This window comes from Notamacropus eugenii, chromosome 6 (genome assembly GCF_028372415.1).
Source record: "Notamacropus eugenii isolate mMacEug1 chromosome 6, mMacEug1.pri_v2, whole genome shotgun sequence".
In the NCBI taxonomy this organism is placed as follows: Eukaryota; Metazoa; Chordata; class Mammalia; order Diprotodontia; family Macropodidae; genus Notamacropus; species Notamacropus eugenii.
In genome coordinates, this window is record NC_092877.1 from 144,368,841 (window position 1) to 144,395,937 (window position 27,097).

General features: G+C 36.7%; 1 long non-coding RNA gene across 1 annotated transcript; it reads left to right on the plus strand.

Annotated features, from left to right (window-relative positions):
* Positions 1-3,196: 3,196 nt before the first annotated feature.
* On the plus strand, positions 3,197-25,823 carry LOC140511914 (uncharacterized). The gene is made up of 3 exons (XR_011969715.1): positions 3,197-3,299; positions 3,426-3,547; positions 25,661-25,823. It is a non-coding gene; the product is annotated as an uncharacterized lncRNA (long non-coding RNA).
* The last annotated feature ends 1,274 nt before the right edge of the window (positions 25,824-27,097 follow it).

Below are 27,097 nucleotides of genomic sequence, written 5' to 3' on the forward strand. Positions count from 1 at the left end.
TAAAGCAATATTGTTGTTACTAAATACAATGTTCTCTTGGTCAGCTCATTTTTTCTCTTCATTATTTTGTGCAAATCTATCCATTTTTTTGTAAGGTCATTGAGCTCATCATTTCTTACAGCACAGTAATATCCCATCACAATCATATACCACAACTGGTTCAGCCATTCCCCAATTGATGGACTTCTCCACAATTTCCAGTTCTTTATCACCACAAAGAGAGTTTCTAAAAATATTTTAGAACATATAGGTTCTTTTCCTTTTTCCCTAATCATCTTTGGAAACAGATTTAATAGTGGTATTGTAGGATCAAAGAGTATAGACAGTTTAAAAACTCTTTGGACATAATTTCAGATTGCTCTCCAAAACAGTTGGATCAGCTCACAATTCTACTATTCTTTATCTAGGTCTTTCACCCTTTGTCTTCAAAGCAGTGCCTTGGGACTTTTGTAATCTTCGGAACTGCATTATTTGGCTGAGCCAACCTCCTAATGAGATTTTACTCTGAGAATTACTTACTCTGAACCATAGGACTGTAACATTTTTTGCATGTTAGTGAAAGAGCAAGGTCTGGGAGCTTATTCCCATTCCCGTAGCAAGGTAGATGCTAGCCTCACTCTACCCCCACCTTCCAGCATTCTCACACACACACAGACACACATACACACACAGATACACACACACACACACACACACACACACACACAATTTTCTCTGCTTTTGGTTCCCACTCCAATCTAAAGACCAAGAAAATGAATATAAAGAGATTTTGTATTTATATATATAGTTATAGTTATATAGATATATATGTATAGATATAGATATATACATATATAGATATAGATAGATAGATATAGATATAAATATATCACTACATTTCTCTCCCACAGTCAAACTTGGGAGCCTCTGTCCATTTTGACAATCTAATTTTGATAATCTAAGAGCATGTGTATCTAACAGAGTAGTTTAAAACTAGACCTGCTTTTTTCTTGCTTTTTCCTCATCACCTTCTGAGGGAGAATGAAGAAAAGTTCATTGGGTTCTGTTTATTGGTTGGCCTCCTAGGTGCAAATAGAGGATCAGGGAGGTAAGAGCATTTGAACAGGCCATACTTGGTCCTGAAAGTAGATGCCAAGTTGAACTGAATAGGGTTCAACTGGAATGAATATCACCCTATCTACAAAATAGGATCAGGAGGAGGGTAGTCAGTATTTCCAAAAATGCTCTGGCTACAGTCTGGGCCTGTAAGCCTGCCTGGGAGCCTTCCAGCTTGTGTATGGAACAGTTTGTTGCACAGACAAAGATAGTGTCTTTTATCATTTATAGTGCTTCAAGGCCAGAGTTTATAAGGAAACTTCCTTATTAGGAACAAATAAAAATCTTGGGAGAGAGACAGAGAATTCCCTATGAGAAGAGGTATGATGCCATAGTAGATATTTGGAGATAGGCATATCCAAATTCAAGCTAGTGAAGCTGGATGTGGAGTTCAATTACAAGACTGCTCTGTTACTCAAAGGTTAGGATTCCTGAAAGGTATGGAACCCATTATTAGGACCTATATCACTCATTCAGCTGGGTTTGGAATTCACTATTCAAAATTCAAAAGCACAAGGTTTTTAGACTATTTAGGTGAATGACATGGCCATCCATACCTGTGCTTTAAAAGAATGTCACTTTGGCAACTCTGAGAAGGATGGGTTGAAAATGAGCTATACTAGGCAGGATGACCAATTGGAAAGCTATTACAATAGGTTAAGTGACTTGCACATACATATGTGTAAAAGTGCTTTACAAATGCTAGCTATCATTATTACCTCAAAATTTCAAGCATCCTTTATTTTGTTGCCCTATCACAAACCCCAAACCTTCCATGACTTAGGCAGCATGATATAGCAGAAAGGGCACTGACTGGACTCAGAGTAACTAGGTTCAAATCCCACTTTTAATACTTATAACTGGAGGACCTTGGACAAGTCACAGTCTCTCTGGATTTCAGATAGCTTTCTTTCTTTCCTCCTTTTCTTTTATTCAAGTCTTTCTATAAAAAATGACTAATATGGGAATGCTTTACATGATTGCACATGTATAACCTACACTTGATTACTTAATGTCTTTGGGAGGGTGGAGGGCACAAGAGGGAGGTACAGAATTTGGAACTCCAAACTCTAAATCAAAATGTATTTTAAAAAACTTGTTTTCAATCAACATTTATTTTTCTCTTCTCACCTCTTTTCCATGCTAAAAAAAGAAAAAAGAAAAACAAAATATTTGTAATAAATTCACCTAGTCAAGTATTATAAATTCTTATATCAACAATTTTCAAAATGAATATCTCATTCTGCATCTAAAGTCCATCACCTCTCCTGTCAAGTAATAGAGTAGCATCTTTCATTGTAGGTCCTTTGGAATCATAATTGGTCACTGCATTGACCAAAGTCCTTGAGACTTTCAAGGTAGTTTATCTATACAATATTGTTGTTACTCTATAAAGGATTCTGATTCTCATTACACTTTGCAACACTTCATACAACTCTTCCCTATGTACATGACATTTTTAGTTTTACAGATTGTATCTACCACAACAATGCTGTGAGAAGCAGAGTGCAACAGATGGAAGGCTGAGGTTTGAGGAGGATAAATAGTTTGTCCAGGATCACATGGCTAATAAGCATCAGAATGTAAAACAACTCTGTTTCTACTACATGATGGTTGCCTCCAAGTAGAATACTATGTATTCATTAATAAATGGGTTCTTGTTGTTGAATTTTTGGAGGAAATAAAAAAGTTACTAAGTTTTGAACTTTATTAAGGAATAGCCAATGTTCCCTAGCTTCATAACCATGAACAGCAGCCTCATCGGATTTACAGATGACAGAACTGGAAGACATAATCAGCAGAATGACAGAGCCAAGTCTAACAATATGATGATAAGCTAGAATTAAGCTAAATCTAAGAATTTGGTAGGACTAAATGTAAAGTCTTATCCTTGCATTAAAAACAATACCTTCACAGTACAAAGAGGGGGAAGTAAAAATGCCTAGAAGCTTTTGCAGGCTACAAAATCAGTATGAGTCAAGTCAACAGTGTGATAAGGCAGCCCAAAAAATCTACTGGAATATTTAAGAGACCAATAGTTTCCAAGAATAGGAAGGTGATGGCCTCACTGTTTTCTACCCTGGTCAGGCTTTATCTTGTTTTCAATTCTAGGCACCACCACAGCTTAATAACATCACTAAGAAGCTAAAGAGAATCCAGAGGAAGACTTCCAGAGTGGTGAAGGATAACCTTGAGCCCATGGTGTATGAAAAACTGGAGATGACTAGACCGGAGAACAAAGGAGGGGGAGGGAGGAGTTAAAATAAAAGTCTTAAAGTATTTGAAGAGCTTACCATGTTCAAGGGGGATGAGATTTACTTTCTGTTTAGTTCCAGAGGGAAGAACCAGGAGGGTCTTCAAAAATTTCCTAACTTTTTTGGAGAATGGAGATAGTGATGGGGGACCAGACCTGTGATTTCATTGGTATAGAGAACTCCCTCCACCAATGAGTGTAAGTACCTGCTTTGCAATTTATAGTCTTAGGGGAAAACATTCAGTGGTTAAGTGACTTACTCAGAGTCACACAACCAATATAAATCATAAATAAATCTTCCTGACTCTGAGGCTGACTCTCCATCCAGAATGTCACTGGCTACCTTGTAACTATAAAAGCCATCCGAAAGTGGAATGGACAGCTTTAGCTCTCTGTCACTGGACATCTTCAAATAGAGGTTCAGTATATTAAAGAGAGATTCCTTTTCTGGTATGGATTAGAATAGAAGACTGCTGGGATCACAACTCAAATTCTGTGATACTATGATACTAATCTACAAATATTAAGTTATCTCAGAATTTCAGTTATATAGAATGGTATTTCTTTGAGAGGTACTCTGCTCTAAGGTATCTAATATTATAATAATCCTGATTACCAAATCTATTTCATTCTCTTTTTTTCACTTTATTCTCACCCCTATAAACTAAATAATTCATTATCATTTGTCATATTAAAATACTATAACATATGCTCATAAGTATGGACCCCCCCAAATGTATACACAGTCTTTTGGTTCTATTTCTGATGGGCAGATTCCCACTCCTGAGAGGACCCTTCCCTCCTGCTAGCTGACAGTTGCTGACACTTCTTTAGCTTTAGCTAGAACTGTTCTGCTTTTTTTTTAATTTTGTATACTCAAATCCAGATAGCACCCCCCACACTTAAAATAGAAGTAATTTAAAGAGATTGGATGTTAGCCAGACCAAAAATAAATTTCTGAATTATAAAAATGAATATTTAGCTTACATGACTGCTAGGGAGGAAGCAAAAGGGCTACTAGCTACATTTGGAGCAATTAGGAGTCATTTTTCCTCCTAAAAAGTAGAAAGAAAATAGGAGAGGGGGCAATTATGGATTTGCAAAATCTGCTATACATTGCCTGGACAGTTAGAGTAGAATATTAGTATGCCCAGAGGGCAAAGAAAAAAACACCTCCATTTGTCCCTGTATAAAATTTTAAATCAATTCCAATCCTAACATTGAAAAACTGGAAACCTGAACTGATTGGTTTCTATAACCAGGGCCAGAGTTCCATAATAGACTGGAGAAACCAGTCCCTGATGTTTTGGAAGTGTGTGTGTGTGTGTGTGTGTGTGTGTGTGTGTGTGTATGTCAAATAACCCTCTTATCCTCATATAAATGAGCTCCATCTCCATCATCTATCTAATTCCTGGGTTGCTGGAGCAAGAAAGGGAAAGTCCGTAGAGTCTGCCATACCATCCTCCCAATTTTCACAGGGAGTTGGAAGGGAAGAGAGTGGAAAAATGTGGTTGTCCAATGGGTCATAAGTTTATGGAATTCATTGCCTAAAAAGGTGGAATAAGTTAAAAATATAAATGGCTCCCAAAAGGGACTAAGGTCATGGATAATAGATTCATGGAAGGCTATTAAGGGGAACTAGGTATGTTTAGATCTGCCCCACAAAGTGGGAAAGTGAACCTCTGTCCGCTGAACCCTGAAGGGCAGCATACAGCTAAAGGGACCATGATGGTAGTGAAAGTGGTGTCCCATAGGGGTAGAAACATGAACTAGATTTAGCTCTGCCTTAACTTACATTTAATGGAAATTTTAGAACGAAAGTTGTTGAATCTCAGAGTTCTTAGAACGTAGCAAGTGCTTTTTGATTCATTAATTGATTGAACTGAAATGATCCTTCACTCCTCATATTCAGTCAGCTGCCAAATTTTGTTGACTCTGCCTCTGCAATATATCTGCCATCTTCATCTATCTCTAGGCCTGTTTAGGTCTTCTCTTACACAGACAATTCTAATAGCTTCCTAATTCGAGCCCAGCTCCCCATTTCTCCCCTCTCCAATCTGTCCTACACAGAGCTGCCAAAATTATCTTCCCAAGGCATAAGTTTGCCAATAGCATTACCCTGCTCAGGAAGTGATTTGGGTTCTCCATTGCCCTTGGGATAAAATACAAGCTCATCAGCTTCCATTGCATTGCAAAATCCAGTCTCTCCCTTGACAACATCTCTTAAAAATGTTCCTTTCTGTCCACTCAAATAACCATCATCCTAGTGTGGGTCCTCATTACTTCTCCCTCAGACTATGACAACAGCCTTTCCATGGGTCTTCTTGTTTCAAGCATTTCTCCTCTCCAGTTCATCTTCCACACAGGTGCCAAAGTGATTTTTTTAAAACACTATCCAACCATATCACTCCTCTACAGAAGCTCCAGTAGTTCCTTACTACCTGTCTATTAGGCAGTCAGATGGCACAATGGATAGAGCCCTGTACTTCAACTCAAGAGGACCTGAGTTCGAAGCCTGCCTGAAGGCACTAGCTGTGTGTCCCTGTGCAAGCCACTAAATTTCATCTGCCTTAGTATCCCTCAAAATAGGGATAACAACAATATCTAGTGTTGTGAGGGACAAATGAGATAAAATATCTTTTAAAGGGCTTTGCAAATGTTAAAGTACAATATCCATGTGAATTATGATTATTGTTATCTCTGGGATCAAATATAAAGTTTGATTTGGGGCATTTAATGACTTTCTTTTTGCACTTGAGTCTGCTCTCCCCCTCCTCCACTCTACAACCCAGCTACTTTGGCTGTTCATTGTTTCTTACACGCAGCACTCCATCCTCTCTGCTCCATTTCAACGTCTATCTCCCATGACTCAAGTGCTCTGCCCTCTCACCCATACCTCTTAGCCTCTCTGGCTTTCTTCAAGACTGGCTCAAGTTTCACCTTCTTTTGGAGACCTTTGTCAGTCCCCACAGCTGCTAGTGCTCTCCTTCCCCTCTCAGGATAACTCCATCTGCTCTCTAAATATAGTATAAGTATCGACTTATTTACATGTTGCCTCTCCATTAGAATGTGAGGTCCTTGAGGTGATCAGTCATTTTTTAAACAAATTTTTATTAATAGTTTTGGGTTTTGTATAGCACCAATATTTCCCCCATCATCCTTCCCTATCACTTCCCAGAGACTCAGAACATTTAATAAATAATGTTTTCGAATTTTAAAAAAGGAAGAAAAGAAAAAAATTAGCAAAACTAATCAATACCTTTAAGAAGTCTTAAAATATATACAATGAACAATACCTGTGGACCACTCATGAATGCGAAAGGGTGGTTTGATTGTGTCTTTTCAATATCTCTTCTTTGGAGTTATGTTTGGTCTTTGTAATTTGCGACATTCACTTTTTATTGTTTTGTGACGTTTCCATTTACATTGCTGTTGCCACTGTGTGTATTATCTTCCTGGCTCTGCTTACTTGACTCTGCCTCAGTTCATGTAAATCTTTTCATGCTTCTCTGTATTCATCATATTTATTGTTTCTTGTGCCACACGCTAATATTTTATTACATTCATACACCACAATTTGGTTAGTCATTCCTCTAATCAATGGGCAGCTACTTTGTTTCCAATTCTTTACTATCATAAAAAAAATTCTACCAGAAATACTTTAGGGAATATGGGGACCATCTCCTTAACAATGGCCTCCTTGGAGCATAAACCCAAAAGTAGATGCTCTGGATCAAAGGACACATATAAACATACACATATATATGGGTGCATGCACATGTATATGTATATACATATATATATATATGGGGAAAGAAAGATATATATACACACAGGGTATATATCTACCACTGATCTATCTATATATCTGTGTGTATGTATATATGTATGTACACATACAGACACATAAACACACCCTATCTATATATGTAAATACACACCGCATATATGTGTACATATGTGTGTACATGTGTGTGTTGTTTATATACATATACAGAGAGAGTGCATATATTGTGTATATACATACACATAAACACATTCATATGTGTGTATCCATAAATACAAATAGTAATAAACCCTCTAATGTAGATTATATAATATACATGTTAAAAATCACAAATTATTAATGTTATGAAAGAATGATCTAAATTACTAATAATAAAATGAAAGCAAATAAATAAAAGTCTGTAGTTTCATCTCATAACCCACAAGTCATCCAAGATGACAAAGATGTAGTCATTGTTGAAGGAGCTGTGGGAAGATAGCCACATTAGTGCATTACTGGAGTTATGAATCAATATGACTATTTGGGGCAGCGAGGTAGTGCGATGTTGGGTCAGGAGGCAAGAAGACTCACTTCCCTGACTTCAAATCTAGCCTTAGACGCTTAGACACTGACTATGTGACCCTAGGTAAGTCACTTAACTCTACCAGACTTAATTTCTTTATCTATAAAATGAGCTGGAGAAGGAAATGGAAACCTACGCCAGGATCTTTACCAAGAAACCCCAAATGGAGTGATGAAAAGTTGGACATGACTGGAAAAAAAAGGCTACTATTTTGGGAAACAAGTTGTAGTTATTCAGATAAAGTAACTATAATTCAGATAAAGTGACTAAAACCCAAAGTGACTAAAAAGGATATATGTGTATCCTCATATAGTATATATGTGTTTATAGATACATACATGTACATGAGTGTACCAAAATCCAAATTGATTAAAGAGGATACATATATACATATTACATACTAAAGGTGATCTCTATATACTAAAGAACATATATACTAAATATGTGTATATATTAAAGAGGAGATATATATGTACACTACATATAACACATACATTCTCTTCAGTCACTTTATTTGAATTCGAGTACACTTACACATGCAAGTATGTGTGAGTGTGTACAAATACAGACACATATACTTCAGTTTACAAACTCATCCAGCTTCAGGGAGATAGATCATCCTCCCTTCAAATGGCAAAATAAAAAAAAAAGAATGAATGTGTACTTAGAAATAACTGTAAGGTCCTTTCCAGTTCTAAATATATAGTCTCATTTCCCTTCCTTGCCCAAGAGGACACAAAAGGCTTAAAGGTCAGCCTGTTTTAGGTGTTTGTTTTGTATTAAAAGTAGTTCTCAGTTGCATTTTTCTTTGATAAACTCATCTACATTAGGACCAATGGAAATCATCACCTGAGTGTCCAAAAAAAAGCAAGAGTTTAGACTGACAAGTCCTTAGGGTGTTCAGAATATGCCAAAAGAATGTTGGCAATGCTTTCACAAACTTTATCTCACATTCCACTGAGTACAGACTAATTGAAGGCAGACCTCCTAAGCATTCCCCACCTGAAATGGACATACTGAATATCAAGCAAAAAAGATACAACAGATAGAGAGAGAATAGAAACTAAATTCTAAATGATAAATGAATGGATAAAGAAACAAAGATGCAAAGTCATTTCAAAACTCAGCAGGGAAGGATCTCTAAGATGGTCATTCTCACATATCATCATTACCATCATCATCATCATCATTGTATTCATATAAAGCTTTTAAGCTTTTTCATCACCTAATATGTGGAGCTATTTTTCCAACAATATAACAGCTGAAGATACAACTTGACATTCACATCTTAATGGAATTAAGTGTTGTTTTTTCAAATGGTAAATTGAGTGTATTTTTTTAAAAGAATCATGAGTAATTCTGCATTTAATCAGAGAAAATTGGGGGAGAGTCACAACACAATATCTTTCAACTAAAAATGGTTTACAAATGGGGCAGCTAGGTGGTGCAGTGGATAGAGCACCAGTGCAGAAGTCAGGAGGACCTGAGGTCAAATCTCACCTCAGACACTTGACACCCGGCAAGTCAATTAACCCCAGTTGCCTCATCCTGGGTCATCTCCAGTCATCCTGATGAATATCTGGTCACTGGATTCAGATGGCTCTGGAGGAGAAGTGAGGATGGTCACCTGCACAGCCCTCCCTCACTCAAAGTCAAGTGCAAATTATGTCATCATTTCTCTGATGACATGGTCTTCTTCAGCAACGAAGGACAAATACACACCTACAAACCTGTCACCGGGAGAATGAGATACTTGAAATAAAAGATACGCACATGTCCATATCTTTTATTTCAAGTGTATATCTATATACTTTTATTTACCTTTTATTTAAACATCTAATTACTTCAAGTGACATACACACATGTATATGTGTGTATGTATGTATTCATAGGTTGCCATGTTGGATGTAAGCTAGCTGCAGCAGTACAAATGAAGAAATACACAGGACAAGATGTCTAAAGAATATCATCAGAGGAACACTTTGCTATGTGACTGGGTCAAAGTACTTAACCTCTCTGACACTGTTTCCTCATCTGGAAAATGAGAGGGTTGGATGTAGAATACTTCTAACATCCCTTTAAGTTCTGGGTCTATGATCCATCCATGCTTGCCCATCCTACGCAACTCTTATCTACACCCTCCCCTGCATTCATCAAAAGAGTTCTACCCTGAATTCTGGGGAATCTTCCCGACTTTTTGTTACTATAGAGAGTATACCAATGGAACACATGGAGGTCCATCAGCTGTTCTTCACTCTAGTTACTTGATCAACTAATCTCTGCTTTTGTTCAGACACTTCCTTAATTATGTCCTGTCTAACATTACTCCTGAGTAAGTCCTTCTTCATGATAAGTTGCAGCTTACTTGTACCCACAATATACTTTTCCATGACCTCTTGGGGGATCCGCATTTTCAGTTCTCCTTTAGGTCTTCAGAATAGCATGTTTGAAATGGTTACAACCTTCTTTGAGAATCAACTTATAAGACTGCCAACAGATAACTTCTGTCATTGTTGAGTCCCAATTTCCTTGACACGTAGGACCCCTGTAGAGTTTGAGGGCAAAGGCCACAAAAGTGGTTGTGATAAGTGGTCTACTTTAAATGACAGGTATTTTGCCTAGAGTTATCCTGATAGTGAGTTGCCATGACATGGCAACATGTATTTATTAAGCACCTACTAAAGGTATTACTCTAAATCCTGGGCATACAAAGAAAGACAAAAGTCTCTGATCTGAAGGACCTCAATCTCATGGAAAGACAAGATTCAACCAACTATGTTCAAACAAGCTACATACAGATTAAGAAGGAAATAATCAATAGAGGGAGGGCACTGGAATTAAGGAGGATCAGGAAAGACTTCCTCTAAAAGGTGAAGCTTTAGCTGGGACTTGAATGAAACCAGGGAAGCCAGGAGGCAGAAATGATGAAAGAAAACTCTCCAGGCATGGGGCACCCTTACAGGAGAGGAGACTGGGGAGGAGGGGAGAAAGAAATAGGAATGAAACTACAAAAATGCAAGTATTCAACTCAGAAAATTTTTGTAAGCACCTACCCTGTGTAAGGGATAGACTGTAATCTCCTTGACAACAGAGACTGCTGCATTTTGTGCTTTATATATCCAGAACCTAACACACAAGTTCATGGAATTCACAGGTTACTTTCGAGGGATTATAGATAGAAAGAGAGTAACAAAACAGTCTAACCTGGAAATGCTTGCATTCTTCTTTGGGGGTGCAACATACACATGGATAAGCAAATTCAAAATAAATTCAGGAAGGAAAAACAACTAACCAACAGGGGGAATATCATCCCATTGGAAACAGAACCTAAATTGAACCTTGGAAGATGCCAGAGGTAATTTGCTAGCAACAGTAAATTCTCTAAACAGAAATTATTAAAAAAAAAAAAACTTTGTACACAAATGACAAAAGATCCCAAGTATCTTAATATGGTTATCCAAAAGCAGGCAGTCCTGGAGTCACACCTTGCTAAAGAATATTTTATATAAGGGTTGACTCAGTGAAACTGGAGGGAGTTCTCTCTGCCTGTGGATCCTGAGTATGTGTACGATCCTAGGAAAGCTGCACAAATTGTGTTTCTTAAGCATTTCTTAAGAAGCCTTAGGGAAAAGAATGAGGCATGCTTTGTCTTGGGTAACAGAGGCCTTATCTCTTCATTCACCACATACTTCTGCTCTTTTCTCTCCTCTCTGACTTTATTTCAAAAGGGATAAGTTCCCTAAATTTTTATCATTTTATTTTATTTTTGCAGTTAAGTTGCAGTAGTCAAAGAATTTACAACCAAGTAGACAACTTAGTGATGATATATATATATGTGTATATACACACACACATATACATACATATATACACATATATGTGTGTATATACACATACATACACATATACACATGCACATGTGTATAGATTTTATACGTATACATATATATGTAAAACAAGCAATATAAACAGAAATAACAACAAAATAAAACTGATCACTTTGTAATTATAATGACCAAGCTTGACCTCAGAGAAGAAAAAAGAAAATTCATCTCTCTCCTTTTGTCAGAGAGGGAGAGGACTCTGGCTGTGGAATATCGTTCACACTGCCAGGCACAATCAATATTTCACTGAGTTTTGTTAAGCTGGTTGTTTCCTGTTTTCTTAAATCTTTGTCATAAGGGAAAGTTCCCTGGGTGTGATGGGGACACATTTAGAAATGGATGTGATATAAAAGCAAAATATTCACTTAAAACTTTAAAAAAAAAAAAGGAACCCGAGTCATCTCCGTTCCATGATGAAGGCTCAGAGTAAGACTCTGTAGATGAATTACACACTGTACCAGGGAAGGGAGTACCCACCTCAATGAAACCAGAGATTTAACAAAGAATTTTCTTCTTATGAGATCTGTTAGGTGTTTTATTGACAAATTTCCCTTCCTCAGACCAAAGTTCAGGAGATAATATGTAACATTTGCCTCTAAGTTTCAGTTATGAAACTGGAACTTAATCTTCTGGAGTAGCTTTTTCCACCTTAAAAATTTGAGGTGGGGTTATAAAGCCAGACCAAAGAGAAAGGAGGCAAAGGGAGCAGATAGGAAAATTAAGGAGAAAGTCTCTGACCTTTCTCTTTTGCTGGCTGGTGCCTTGTTTGTTAGCTCTCATGTGCCTTAGGCCTCAGTCATGCTCCATATGACCTTTCACTCAAAAGACAGAATGAATAATTAGGTGAGGTGGAAACAGCAAATCAGGGGATCTGTCTTCACACTTTCTGTCCTCTCATTCTTTCTGACCAGTTTCCTTTGCCATTTGGGCCACACAATGTATTGCTAAAAACTTACCTGTTGTTGCTCAGAGAGTAAATTCTAAAAGTCTTTGTATTACAGACTATCCAGGCCAAAAGGGACCTGAGAGATGCTTCAGTTTAACCTGCTTATTTTACATATGGGGATAGAGTCCCAGGAAGCTCTTGGTGCAGCATTATTTCTTAAATGGGATGCAGGAATCTGTGAGAAAATTTGGTGTCTTCTAAGTATCTGTCATAGGTTTCACTTAAATAACTCAAAAGCAAGCTTGTGTGGTGTAATGGAAAGAACTGGGAGTCATGAGAGAGAAGCCTGGTTCTGCCACAATTATCTTTGTGACCTTGAGCATGTCATATCAATAACTTGAGCCTCAGTTTGTCAGTATAATGAGAAGCTTGAACTAGACACTTTTCAATGGTCTCTTCCAGTTCTATTATTATTTGGTTCTATGACTAAGTTTGGTTGTACCACGCTAACATTGTTGAATAAACTAATGAAGCATGGGGGATACACATAACTAGCATGCTATGATTCAGTAATTAAGCTGAATTTTATCCTGCTAACAGTATTGAATGAATGAATAAAATAGTCAAGTAACTAAGTGAAATTAAATTTAATCAATTAGATTATTAACTGAAAACATCCATTGCACATTTACTATGTGTCAAGCATAGTGCTAAGTGTGAGCGAGTATAAACACAAAGCTTTCATTCTAATAGCAAGAGACCATGTACCACTAAAAATATGGTAACCATGTAGGGTACTTGGGTTTGGAAAGTTACAGGGAATCACTCTGGGAATAACTTGTCACACTTTTTCCAGAAACAACAACAGAGTTGATGAAAGTCCCTATAGTGGTTAGGGTGTAGGGTAGGGCAATTTTTTGGAAAGATGTAGGACCTAAAGCAGCATGGTGGCTGGTGAAGAAATGGTCCAGGAGTCAGGCAGGCAGTCTGTCCAAAACGTCTAGAGGTAGTGGACAAGTGAAGCAACTGCCAGCTAAGACAGCAAGGCCCCAGGGTGGGAGTTCCAGAAATGAAAAGAAATTGGTTTCTGAACTGAATGAAATTGGCCAGGAAATCATTGATTTCAAAAGGATCATTTCAATTATTATAAATTATATTTAGTCTGGCATCCATTATTTAAAAGGTGTTGGCTAATCTGGGAAATTCCTGCATTGTTTCTGTTCCAAGTTTCCTATAATGCCTTACCTTCACCATTTTGATTTACAAAATGTTAATGGTACAGTAGGTGAGTTCTTTTACATCTTCTCTTACTCTACCACTTGATGTGAGATGATTCTTGCTCCTTGCTTCCTCTGTCTTTTTTCCATCTTTTAACTACGTTTATGCTTCCTGTCTTTTAGGAATTTTTCAAAAATATAATTGTATTGATAATTTTGTCTATTATAAAGCTGTTACAAACACTAGTACTCTTACTTTTAATAAATTGTGGACATCTGTGGTCTTCATTGTGAACACATTGTGGACTTGAAAATCATACCTCTACTAATATCTCATCTTAGAACTTACCTAAGCACCTGGGATAGCCTCACTCACCATGGAAACATCCTACTGCCCCTGTGGTCTTCTCACCATATAATATAACTGTCAAGACTCATCACCTTAATTTCCCAATATTTACTTCTCCACACCCCCTCCCAGAGAGCTACCCCTATAAAAAAGGATAAAAAAGAACAAATTAAAAGCCAGAAAAACTGACATGTTGAAAGTCTTACATCATTTGGAGTGTTCCACATCCATTGTTCCCTCCCTTTTATCTGTAGTGTTTTTAAAAGTCAATGCTTAACCCTAAGGAATGAATCTCTGATAATGATTTTTAAAAAGAGAGAAGGAAAAAGTTTCACATCCATAGTCTCCTACCTCTGCAAAGAAGCAGGAGAGTCACTTTCTCCTATCTCTTTCTGGGTCAAGCTTGGTCATTATCATTTCACTATATTTCATTAAATGTTTTCTTTTTTTCTTTCTTTCCAATAACTTCTCTTCTAGACTTGTTTCCTTCCTCTTCTCCCTTTCTCTTGAGATTTCACAAGATCACAGAGTCTTAGAGATAATCTAGTCCAAATTTGGTCAGAATGAAAGGTAAGGGGTGGAGATGAGAAAGATTATGCAAGCACTGTGCCTTGTTTCACTCTGCACAATGCCCATATCAATAAATGACTATTTTTCTCCTTCCATTAAATAAAACACCCTCTCTTCTTCAGATAAATTTCCCACCAGTAAAGTGTTTATCCAAAGTCTTTTACAATTTTATGACAACACATAGGACCAGAGATTTCATCCATGTGGATAACTCTATCCACTGACACAGATCACAACTCCGTCACACTTTAGTAGATAGACTAAGAAAGTCACTATGGCTGAAAAATGCTTCTTCCAGGTATCCATTCATGTGATGAAGAGATTCTCCAAATTTAGCTAAGCTGGTCTTCCAATGACAGACATACAGACCTTACTTGAAACTTTCCCAGATTAGTAGAGTTAAGCCCACTGATACAACCTGTTAGACTCCAGGGTTACCTCTACATCAAACTTAGGAACAGGAAGAGAATTCTTCAGAATCAGAGAATCAATGTACAAATTCTGCATCTCTCACTGCATATGTGACCTAGGTCACATAATCTCTTTGGACTTCAGTTTCCTCATCTGTAAAATGAAAGGATTTCCAAGCTCCCTTCAATCTCTAAATGTATGATATCAACCTCATTCAACTTTCACCAAATTTTCATCACATTCGACCTAAAATAAGCTTTCCACAAACCCACCAAATTCTAGTTCTCCTTTCTATTTCCTTCTGTTTGTTTGTGGTTCATTATCACCTAAAGAATAAAATGCTATAATATACTCAGCTGGCTTCTTTTACCTAAATGCTTCCTGTATCCTGATATTTGCTTCAGATTTAGAGACTGTAAAAAAAAAAGGTTAAAAATTATTTTTACATGTAATCGGGAAAAAATAAAGTATTACAAATGCAAAACTAATGTATAAAGAGACCAGGGGTTAGCTAATGATAATAAAAATTTAAATTAGAGCAGAGAGCAAAACATCTGTCTGATTATTAACTGGAGTTTCCAAGCTATCGTGATTGTGTTAATAGCTTTTTGTTCTCTCATAAACTCCATAAAATAGAAAAGGAGATCATGTGGAGCAAAGGGTCATTATATTATCCCTAAGCTAAAAGAGTGGTTGTTGAAAAAGGATGTCACTGATGAAATTTCCAGTGAGAAAGAGGATGGGCAGGAAACAGGAGAATCCAGAGAAAAGATCAAAGCCCAACCATCCCTCCCAGGAGGAGAGAAAAAGACCTGGGCAAGATTCAGTTATGAGGAAAGCTGATGAAAAATCAAGTACCCTTTAGCCAACACTGCTCTCCATCGAGTCACCCATGAGTGTCAGATTTTTATTTATCCATGAACCCCTTGTATCCCTCCAAGTGAAAGGTAAAGTCCTTAAGAGCAGAACCTACTTCCTTTGTTTTCTTTGTACCTTTATATGCAGCCAGTGTTGAATATATTAGTAGTTACTTAATGCATGCTTATTGAATTGAATTAAATAAGTACATGGTGCCTGTTGCACTTCAAGTCAGAAGATCTGAATTCAAATCCTAGCTCTCTTTCTTGCTACCTGTGTGATTTTGGGAAATCACTTGACCTTTCTGATTCTCTATCTCATCTGCTGTGAAGGAGTTGGATTATGTGATCTCTAAATTCTCATTCAATTCTCTATCTACGATCCTCTGATAGTATAAAGAAAATAGTAAATGTATTCAATCCAGAGAAACTCTTATGTTCTTGTTGTTTAGTGAATGAAGTTAAAGGCAGCTGGGAGAAGGAAGATATGGCATGGATAAATGTGGGTGGGGCCAGTGACATTTTACAAACCAAATAGAATTCCTGAAACTGAATGAGTCTTTAAAAAGTATTTACCAACTGGGATACATCTATAATCACTTCCCAAAAAATGCTTACTCTAGTAGCCCTGAGACTGTTCTTGGAAAAGAAACATTAGCAAGCTGCCATCGTTGACGGTGTCTGTAGACAAAAATGTCTGAAAAGACATAGCCAGGAAAGAACCTTGAATATCCTATTCTTCCCCTTGACAAAGAATAAGCACAATCTAGTCCACAAGCCATTCCCATTATCTCAATAAATGCCTTATCCCAAAGATACTCTAGGGATCTCAGGCAACTGGCAGCTCCTAAAATAATGGATTAAATGGGTTATGAATAATAGTAGCTCATATTACTACACATATTAGCTACTATTATTTTGAATGAAGACAGGGGCTCACACTACTGCACATATTGGAAGCTTTTCAGAGTGCAAAGCAAGTGAACGTTAGATATCCTGGGAAATCTGTACCAACATGGGACAAAAGTGCAAAATGGTCATAACGATAATGTTGACAATAATTTCAAGTCAACCGACCCCTCCCGGCTTTCCCAGGGAATCACCCCTGCTCTGGCTTCACTTTCCTCCCTTCTAGTTATCAACTTTTTAGTTAACTAGTTCTACTTTATATAACTTTGGACCTTTGAACCCCTTGTCTTATCACCAGTCTCTTTCCAAATGGCAACCCTGGATAATTCCCACCATCTGCCTTCTCTTCTCCTGCTCTCAAAGCTGCTTGAAGTAAAAGAAATCATACAACCCTGCCAACCAGGTCCACCACAATTTTATATTATCTACTCTCAAATAGATCTTCACTGTTGCACACTAATCTGTTTACTCTTAACTAATTAACTCTCTATCATACTCCATATAGCACCCATTCCAAACTTTCTCTTCTAAAGTCACTATACCATCACCTCCCCACTCCCTTTCAATAGAGGATCTACCTCATACTTCACTGACTAAACTGAGGCTGCCTGTCATGAGCTTAATCTTACTGCTCCCACATTTCAAATCCCTTCAGCATCATCCATTATCTTCTCTATTAGCTCCAGTCTCAGAAGAGGAGGTCTTTCTCCTTATCAATGCTAACCTCTATGTTTGTTCCCTGGAACTCATCCCTTCCAGTTACTTCCAAAAACATGGTCCTTCCGTTATTCCCTCTTCTCTCCCTAATTTTCAGCCTTTCTTTATCTACTGGCTCCTTTCCTGCTTCTTTCAAACATGTCTAGATCTCCCTTACTATTTCCTTCAATAGGCATCCTCTATCTGTATTCCCTTAGTCATATAGAGACTGTCTTTATTTAAAATAATAGTAGTCAACTCCATTTATTCATTATTTCAAGAGCTGCCATGGCCATATGGCCTCCCTAGCATAACTTTGGGATAAAGTATTTATCAAGGTGATAGGAATGATTTATAAACATTTCAGACTATATGTTTACTTTATTTCAATGATTGTCTTTATCCTTTTGCCTCTAATTTCTCATCTATTGTTCACTTCTCAACCATTTGCAATTTGGTTTTCATCCGCAGAACTTTACAGGAACTGCTTTATGCAGGGTAAGTAATAATATTTTTATTACCAAATCCAATAGCCTTTTCTTGGACTCTCCAATGAGAGTTCAAGCTCTCATGACCAGCTCTCCTTTTTATGCAGCTGCTTCACTTTCTTGAATTTAGGCTAAAACACAAATTCCTCAGTTTACTATTTAAAGCCCATCATATTCTGGTTCCAACTTACCTCTCTATTATACCCTATTCCTTCTTACACATTCTATGCTATAGCCAAATTGGACTACTTACTGTCACATATATATCACATTCCATCATCACCTGACTCTATGGAGTTTTATTAAATTGCTGGAATGTTCTCCTTCATTGCTTCTATCTCTTGGATCCCCTAACATCTTTCAAGGTTTAGCTCATGTGTTACCTCCTTCAAGAGGCCTTTCATGCTTATTGCTACTCCCTATTCATAGCAACCCCCATTACTATGTAACATGGGAAAGGGATAGGAATTGAACATCTGATTTCAATAGCATAGGGAAATCCCGAGTAAGGAAACTCACTCTACCAATGCAGTTCATTACATTGTCAAATTTAGGGTCACACAGACATTAGCATCAGAGGTTTGACTTGAACTCCCAGTGCTTCTGACTTCAAGACCAATTCTCTGTTCATTATGTCATGCTACATGAGTATATGTACATATACACATATACAAACATATAACATATTATATGTAATAATATATCCTTCATTAATATATATGGAGATGTATCTCCCTAGAAGAATTTATATTTCTTGAGGACAAAGATTATTTCCCATTTATTTGTGTCTCTAATGCCTAGCAAAAGCTTCTAATACAAAACAGGCACTTAAATTAATATTTTTATAGTCAACTATTCATTACCTTTCTCTAAAAATCTAGGTAATTTTAATGTATCAGTATTCCTTTCTTCCCTCTCAATCCCAACACTGTGAAGAATTCCTTCTTCATTCAAACAGTTTCCTTGTTTTAGAATATTTTATGTAAGAATTTTTATTTTAAGAAGAGTATACTACTACTCAGTACTAGAGTCCTACCATGTTACCTCATCATCATATGGAGATGATGCTATATTCACAAAGTATGTAAAGGACAGTGCAAGCTCTAGCAAGTCCTACCAAAATGTAAACATTTCATTAGGTCAAGTGATGAACTGTATCCCATCCTTCCTAGGAGTAGATGAAATATTTGGAATTCACCATTAGGACAGTCAGGTAGTGAAGAATTATTCTACCACAGCAACTGCTTGGTCATCTACAAAGTTATACAGTAATCTGCATTGGTGAAAAAGGACCCACTCACTGACAAAATCATATGCCTGAGGTATATTGAAGAATCCAGTTCTGCATGAGGGAAAAGAAAAAATAAAAAGGACAAAAGAGAAAGAAAATGCTAACAAGAAGTAGAAATAACCATGCGTTGATGAGATTTCATCTTATGTACTTAAAAAATTACCAAATAACTGGTATCTGGCTGTTCTGTCAAGGGAAAAGATAACAATTTTCATATTGAAGATCAATAGCCAGGATACAGGGAGCAGGACTTCAGAATGATACAGAAACTACTTTGAGCAAAGCCCTCTATGAGAAAATATGAAATCCTCTTATTAGCTTTTTAAACTCTTCATAACCAAGTCCTTTTGGATATTTTCCACACTTCCATACTCTGCAATCTAACCAAAATGACCTCTCCATTCTTAATACAATATTTCAACTCCTGGGGCAGAGCCAAGATGGCGGAGTAGAAAGATGCACATATGCTAGCTTCGAACCCACTGCCCATAAAATATCTGTAAAAAAAGAACCACCGGCGAATTCTGGAAGAGCAGAAGCCACAGAACAATGGAGCGGAGGAGATTTCTGCTCCAGAGAGCCTGAAAACCTCTTGCAAAAGGTCCCTCGAGCCCCGGACCCAGAACAGAGCCCAACCCTGCCTCGGTGGCACGGTGTGGAAAGGAGCGGATCCGAGCAGGCTTCAGGGACAGAATCTTCAGCAGCTGCGTGGGTCCCCCACCCACAGGTGACAAGGGTGGGTGAGAGGGTCTCTTCAGCGGGTCGAGAGGGGTGTGGGGTGGCCCCATAACTCTGGCCCCTTTGGGAGGCAGCAGGGGAGGTGGGAGCAGACCTGGGCTCCCCAAGCAGGCAGGAGCCTGGATCCATTGTTGAAGGTCTCTGCATAAACCCCCTGAGGGAACTGAGCCCATGAGGCGGCCCTGCCCCCACCTGAGCACCTGAACTTAATCTCACACTGAATAGCAGCCCTGTCCCCGCCCAAAGCCCTGAGGTTGAGAAGCAGCATTTGAATCTCAGACCCCAAGTGCTGGCTGGGAGGATCTGGAGGCGAGGTGGGGGTGGAGAGGACACTCAGAAGTCAAGTCACTGGCTGGGAAAATGCCTAGAAAAGGGAAAAAAATAAGACTATAGAAGGTTACTTTCTTGGTGAACAGGCATTTCCTCCCTTCCTTTCTGATGAGGAAGAACAATGCTTACCATCAGGGAAAGACACAGAAATCAAGGCTTCTGTATCCCAGCTCACTCAATGGGCTCAGGCCATGGAAGAGCTCAAAAAGGATTTTGAAAATCGAGTTAGAGAGGTGGAGGAGAAACTGGGAAGAGAAATGAGTGACATGCAAGCAAAGCATGAAAAACAAGTAAACACCCTGCTAAAGGAGACCCAAAAAAAATGCTGAAGAATATAACACTTTAAAAAATAGGCTAACTCAATTTGCAAAAGAGGTTCAAAAAGCCAATGAGGAGAAGAATGCTTTCAAAAGCAGAATTAGCCAAATGGAAAAGGAGATTCAAAAGCTCACTGAAGAAAATAGTTCTTTCAAAATTAGAATGGAACAGATGGAGGCTAATGACTTTATGAGAAACCAAGAAATCACAAAACAAAACCAAGAGAATGAAAAATTGGAAGATAATGTGAAATATCTCATTGGAAAAACAACTGACCTGGAAAATAGATCCAGGAGAGACAATTTAAAAATTATGGGACTACCTGAAAGCCATGATCAAAAAAAGAGCCTAGACATCATCTTTCATGAAATTATCAAGGAAAACTGCCCTGAGATTCTAGAACCAGAGGGCAAAATAAATATTCAAGGAATCCACAGAACACCGCCTGAAAGAGATCCAAAAAGAGAAACTCCTAGGAACATTGCGGCCAAATTCCAGAGTTCCCAGGTCAAGGAGAAAATATTGCAAACAGCTAGAAAGAAACAATTCAAGTATTGTGGAAATACAATCAGGATAACACAAGATCTAGCAGCTTCTACATTAAGGGATTGAAGGGCGTGGAATAGGATATTCCAGAAGTCAAAGGAACTAGGACTAAAACCAAGAATCACCTACCCAGCAAAACTGAGTATAATACTTCAGGGGAAAAATTGGTCTTTCAATGAAATAGAGGACTTTCAAGCATTCTTGATGAAAAGACCAGAGCTGAAAAGAAAATTTGACTTTCAAACACAAGAATGAAGCATGAAAAAGTAAATAGCAAAGAGAAGTCATAAGGAACTTTATTGAAGTTGAACTGTTTACATTCCTACATGGAAAGACAATATTTGTAACTCATGAAACTATTCAGTATCTGGCTACTGGGTGAGATTACACACACGCACACACACACGCACACACACATAGAGACAGAGTGCACAGAGTGAATTGAAGAGGATGGGATCATATCTTAAAAAAATGAAATCAAGCAGTGAGAGAGAAATATATTGGGAGGAGAAAGGGAGAAATGGAATGGGGCAAATTATCTCTCATAAACGAGGCAAGCAAAAGACTTGTTACTGGAGGGATAAAGAGGGGAGGTGAGAGAAAAACATGAAGTTTACTCTCATCACATTCCACTAAAGGAAGGAATAAAATGCACACTCATTTTGGTATGAAAACCTATCTTACAATACAGGAAAGTGGGGGATAAGGGGATAAGCAGGGTGGGGGGGATGATGGAAGGGAGAGCATGGGGAGGAGGGGGCAATTTGAGGTCAACACATATGGGGAGGGATAGGATCAAAAGAGAGAACAGAAGTAATGGGGGACAGGATAGGATGGAGGGAAATATAATTAGTTCTTACACAACACTACTATTATGGAAGTCATTTGCAAAACTACACAGATTTGGCCTATATCGAATTGCTTGCCTTCCAAAGGGAAGCGGTGGGGAGGGAGGGAGGAAGAGAAGTTGGAACTCAAAGTTTTAGGAACAGCTGTTGAGTACTGTTCTTGCCACTAGGAAATAAGAAATACAGGTAAAGGGGTATAAGATGGAGACAAGGGCAGAGAGGGATGATAGAAGAGAGGGCAGATTGGCAGACAGGGGCAATTAGAATGCTCGATGTTTGGGGGTGGGGAGGAGGGGACATAAGGGGAGAAAATTTGGAACCCAAAATTTTGTGAAAATGAATGTTAAAAGTTAAATAAATAAATAAAGAAGGAAAAAAAAATATTCCATCTCCTGTCTCTATGCCTTTGTATTGTCCCACTGCCATAACTGGAATACACTTCCTTTTCATGTCTACCTCAGAATTCTGCCTATCCCTCAAGATGTAGCTCAGGTACCACCTTCTACATGAAGACTCCTGATCCCTTTAATGCTAGTGCTCTCCAAACACACCTCATATTTAGCTATTTTGTATGTATTTAGATTTCTCTTTCATATGTATGTATGTATGTATGTATGTATGTATGTATATATGTATATATATATATAATATGTCTGTATTTGCATTTGTCATCTCTTCCATTATAACAAGCTCCTTGTGAGTAAGGATTGTTTTTACATATATACCCAGTGCCTAACATATTCTTGTTGATTGAAGGATGAAATGTGATAAAGTATGTAATTGTAAAAACTGTAGCCTGACCTATTCAAATGAGTCTTGTGTTGCAAAAAAAGAAAGAAGAAGATAGGAAAGGAAAGGAAGGAAAGAAGGAAGGAAGGAAGGAAGGAAGGAAGGAAGGAAGGAAGGAAGGAAGGAAGGAAGGAAGGAAGGAAGGAAGGAAGGAAGGAAGGAAGGAAGGAAGGAAAATGGAAAAGACATTAATATGAGCTACCACTATTTTTAAGGGAGTCAATGTAATCACCAAGTGAGACTAAAAAAGGCAAGAATAATCCCAACCAGCAAACATTTGATCTACTTTAGAAATGCCAAAGTGTATGGCAGCAAAGGTCAAAATAATTCTATAATACAAATTCATTCATAATCCTTTAGCGAAAATGAAGAGGTAAGATTGCAAGTAATTTTACCTCATAAAACAGTAATAGGAAAAATGAATTTGCAGAGAGCTTAGCATGAGACATATTTAAACTATATTATCCCCAAGATCATTTAAAGATAAAATTGGGAAGAATATACCAAATAAATGAAAAATGTAATAGACCTGTCAGTATTGCTGTAGAAAGCTATTTTCTTCAAAGACATCTCAACTTTTAAATCACAGTTCCCAATGCACTACAATAAGACAAAAACATGAAAAGTGTTTCGTTCAGACTAAGATAAAAATAATTGCAATCCATGTGCCTACTTTCTCATCTCTACAAAATCTTTGAGAGACTAACGTACATAAGCACCAAGGTTTTCATCGATAAAAACAGAAAAAGGAAATAAAGAGTTGTGATTATTGTCATAACAGATTACATTTTTGCAGGTACAAAATTTACTAAAAGTTGGAAAAAATAAAAAAGCATTTGATTCAGTGAGAGCAAAATAAAGTATCTCTCCTAATATATATTAAGATTATATATAGCTGGGGTGGTGCCAAGAAGGCAGAATAGAGGCAGCAACCCAGCCAAACTCTCCCAACATTCCCCTTCAAACAACAAGAAAAAATAATGTGTTTAAAATAACATGTCAAATCAAATTCTTGAGCTGCATTGCCCACAAAAGATTGGAGAGAAACATTTTTCTATCCCAGAATAACTTAGAAAGGTCAAAAGAGAGGTTTGTGATACATGGGCAAGGGCCAATACAGAACACATATGGCAACAACAGGGAAACTACATTCTGCTAAAAGGTACTAGAGACCATGAAGTACTATCAATAATTTATGTATGTGTGTATATGTGTGTATATGTGTGTGTATGTGTGTGTGTGTGTGTGTGTGTGTATACCAAATGGCTGAGTATTTATGTATATATACCAAATGGCAGAGTATTCAAATTAAAGGAAAAATTAAATGAGTAAAAGGAAGAATTAGATAATAAAACTATACTAAGCAGGGAACTACAACTCTTCCCTGTCAGAACTAGATAAATTTAATCATAAAATAGATAGAAAAAAATTAAGGAGATGAATAAAATTTTAGAAACATTAATACAATAGACCTCTGGAGAAAATTTAATAGAAAAAAACATACTTTTTTCTCAGCTGTCCATGGCACCATTGCCAAAAAAAAAAAAAAAAAAAAAAACCTGACCATATATTAGAGCATAAAAACCTCACAAAAATGCAGAAAAGCAAAATATTAAATCATCTCTTTTTGGACCAGAACACAACAAAAATTACATTCAATAAATGACTTTGGAAGCAGAGATTAAAAATTAATTGGAAATAATAATCTAATCCTAGAAAATAAGTAACTCAAAAAATAAATCCTAGGAGCAATCAATAATTTCATTAAATGTAATAACAACAATAAGACAACATATTAAAATTTTGGGGATGCAGCAAAAGCAGTACTTATGGGAAATGTTATACCTCTAAATGCTTACATCAACTGAAAAAAGAGAGATCAATGAACTGGGCATGCAATTTAAAATAATTAGAAAGAGAACAAATTTAAAATCTTCAATTAAACAACAAAATAAATCCTGAAAATCAAAAGACAGATTAGTAAAATTGAAACCAAAATGAATTAATTAATATACAAAACTAAGAGCTGGTTTTGTGAGAAAAACAACAAAATAGATAGATCATTGTTTAATTTGATTTTTTAAAAAGAAGCTAAACCAAATTATCAGTATCAAAAAAAGTAACTAGAGAAAGCATCATCAATATAGATGAAATTAAAGCACTTATTAGGTTCTATTTTGCCCAATTACACACCAGTTATACTGACAATCTAAGTAAAATGAATGAATATTTACAAAAATATAAATTGCTCAGATTAACATAAGAAGATATAGAATACTTAAATAACCTTATCTTAGAAAAGAGAAATTGAACAAGCCATAAACAGCTCCCTTAGAAGAAATCTCCAGAACCAGATGGATTTACAAATGAATTCTACTAGACATTTAAAGAACAAATAATTCCAATGCTGCATAAACTATTTGAAAAAGGAGGTAAATAAGGAGTCCTAACAAATTCCTTTTATGACACAAATATGGTTTTGATACCTAAGCCACAGAGAGCAAAAAACAGAGAAAGAAAACTATATAACAATTTCAAAATGAATATTGGTGCAAAATATTTTAAATAAAATCTTGGTAAGATGATTACAGAAATATATCACAAAGATCATACATTGTGACTAGGTAGGATTTACCCTAGGAATGAGGGGCTGGTATAATATTATGAAAATGATAAGCATAATTGACCATATTAACAATAATTATCAATATTAATAATAATGACTAAATAATAATTATATTAATGACATTAATTATTAATAACTATTATATCAATAGATTCAGAAAAATGGTTTTGACAAAATATAACATTCACTTCTATTTCATTTTATTTTAGACTCAAGGGCCAGAACACAAATACAGAATAGAGAAAAGAAACAAAAACGTATCATAAACTTACACACTGGAATTTAAATACGAAGAAAGAAAAAAACATGCCGTGTGTATAACAGAATATAAGAGAAGTAAAAATATGTAACAATAAATTTTCATTTCAAGAAAGCCTGGATGATAAATAATACAGGTTGTGTTGAGAATTGTCCATCTTTACTTCCTTGTGAGTTTTCTTTTGTTCTCTACTGTGCACTTTTTTACCTTGTTTTCTTCGCCCTTCTCCCACTCCCACAGAAGGCTACAATAAAGTTTAGATGTTTCTCTATAGCTATAGACATATAGACATACACTTTCCCAAACATATTCTACTCTTGATCTTGGTTTTTATGTTTGTGCATTTCTCCTGTTTCCTATCCCTCCTGCCTCCTCTCCTTTACTTCTATGTACTACCTTGCCCTCTTATTACTTTCCTACCCCTCTCCAAGGATCCCTTCCCTATCCTCCCACAAATCTAAACACACTTCTCTACCCTCCTTTTACCTCTTCCCTCATTCTCCTCTCTAAAGATTCCTCCCTTGTCCTCTCCCCACTCCCTGTGATCCTATGTTCTCATTTCTTCTGAATTTAAAAGTCTTTTACACTCTTCTAAATATATATATATACATATATATATATATATATATATAATGTATGTATTAAGAGGAAACCCCTTCTTAAACCAATTCCTAATGAAAGTAGGCTGCCATAATTACCAGCCCTCCTCCCCTGTCTAATTCCTCTGTACCAGTTCTTCCTCTTGCATCTCATTTGTATAAAATAATTACTCCTTTAAGCTGTTCCTAAATGGTTTTATTTTTTACATTCATATCTTACTCATACTCAATTCCCAATGATACCCAATCTTTCTTATGAACTACCCAATTATTAATAAGAATCTTAGACATGCACTTTATATTTGTAAAAAGTAAACATCCCTTATTAATCCCTTATAGTCAGGCTTTGGTGTATATGTTATATTTGTCTTGGCTGTTCTATGTTGAATCTTCTATTAAGTTCAGGATTTTTTTCTTTTAAATGATTATTGGAAGGTTTTGGGTTTTTTTTACATAATTAGAATTTCTCAATATTTCTCCCCCTCACAGAAAGCTATCCCATATAGCGATATTTTTCCTCTTTAAAAAAATTTTATTTATTTATTTTTAGTTTTCAACACACACTTTCACAAGATTTTGAGTTTCAGTTTTTCCCCATCTCTCCCCTCTGCCCACCCCAAGACAGTATGCATTCTGATTACCATTTCCCCCAATCTGCCCTTCATTCTATCATACCCCTCTCTTCTCTTAGCCCCACTTCCTCTATTTTCTGGTTTGAAAAGATAGATTTCTACACCCAATTGCCTGTATATTGCATTTCCCAGTAGCATGTAAAAACAATTTTTAAC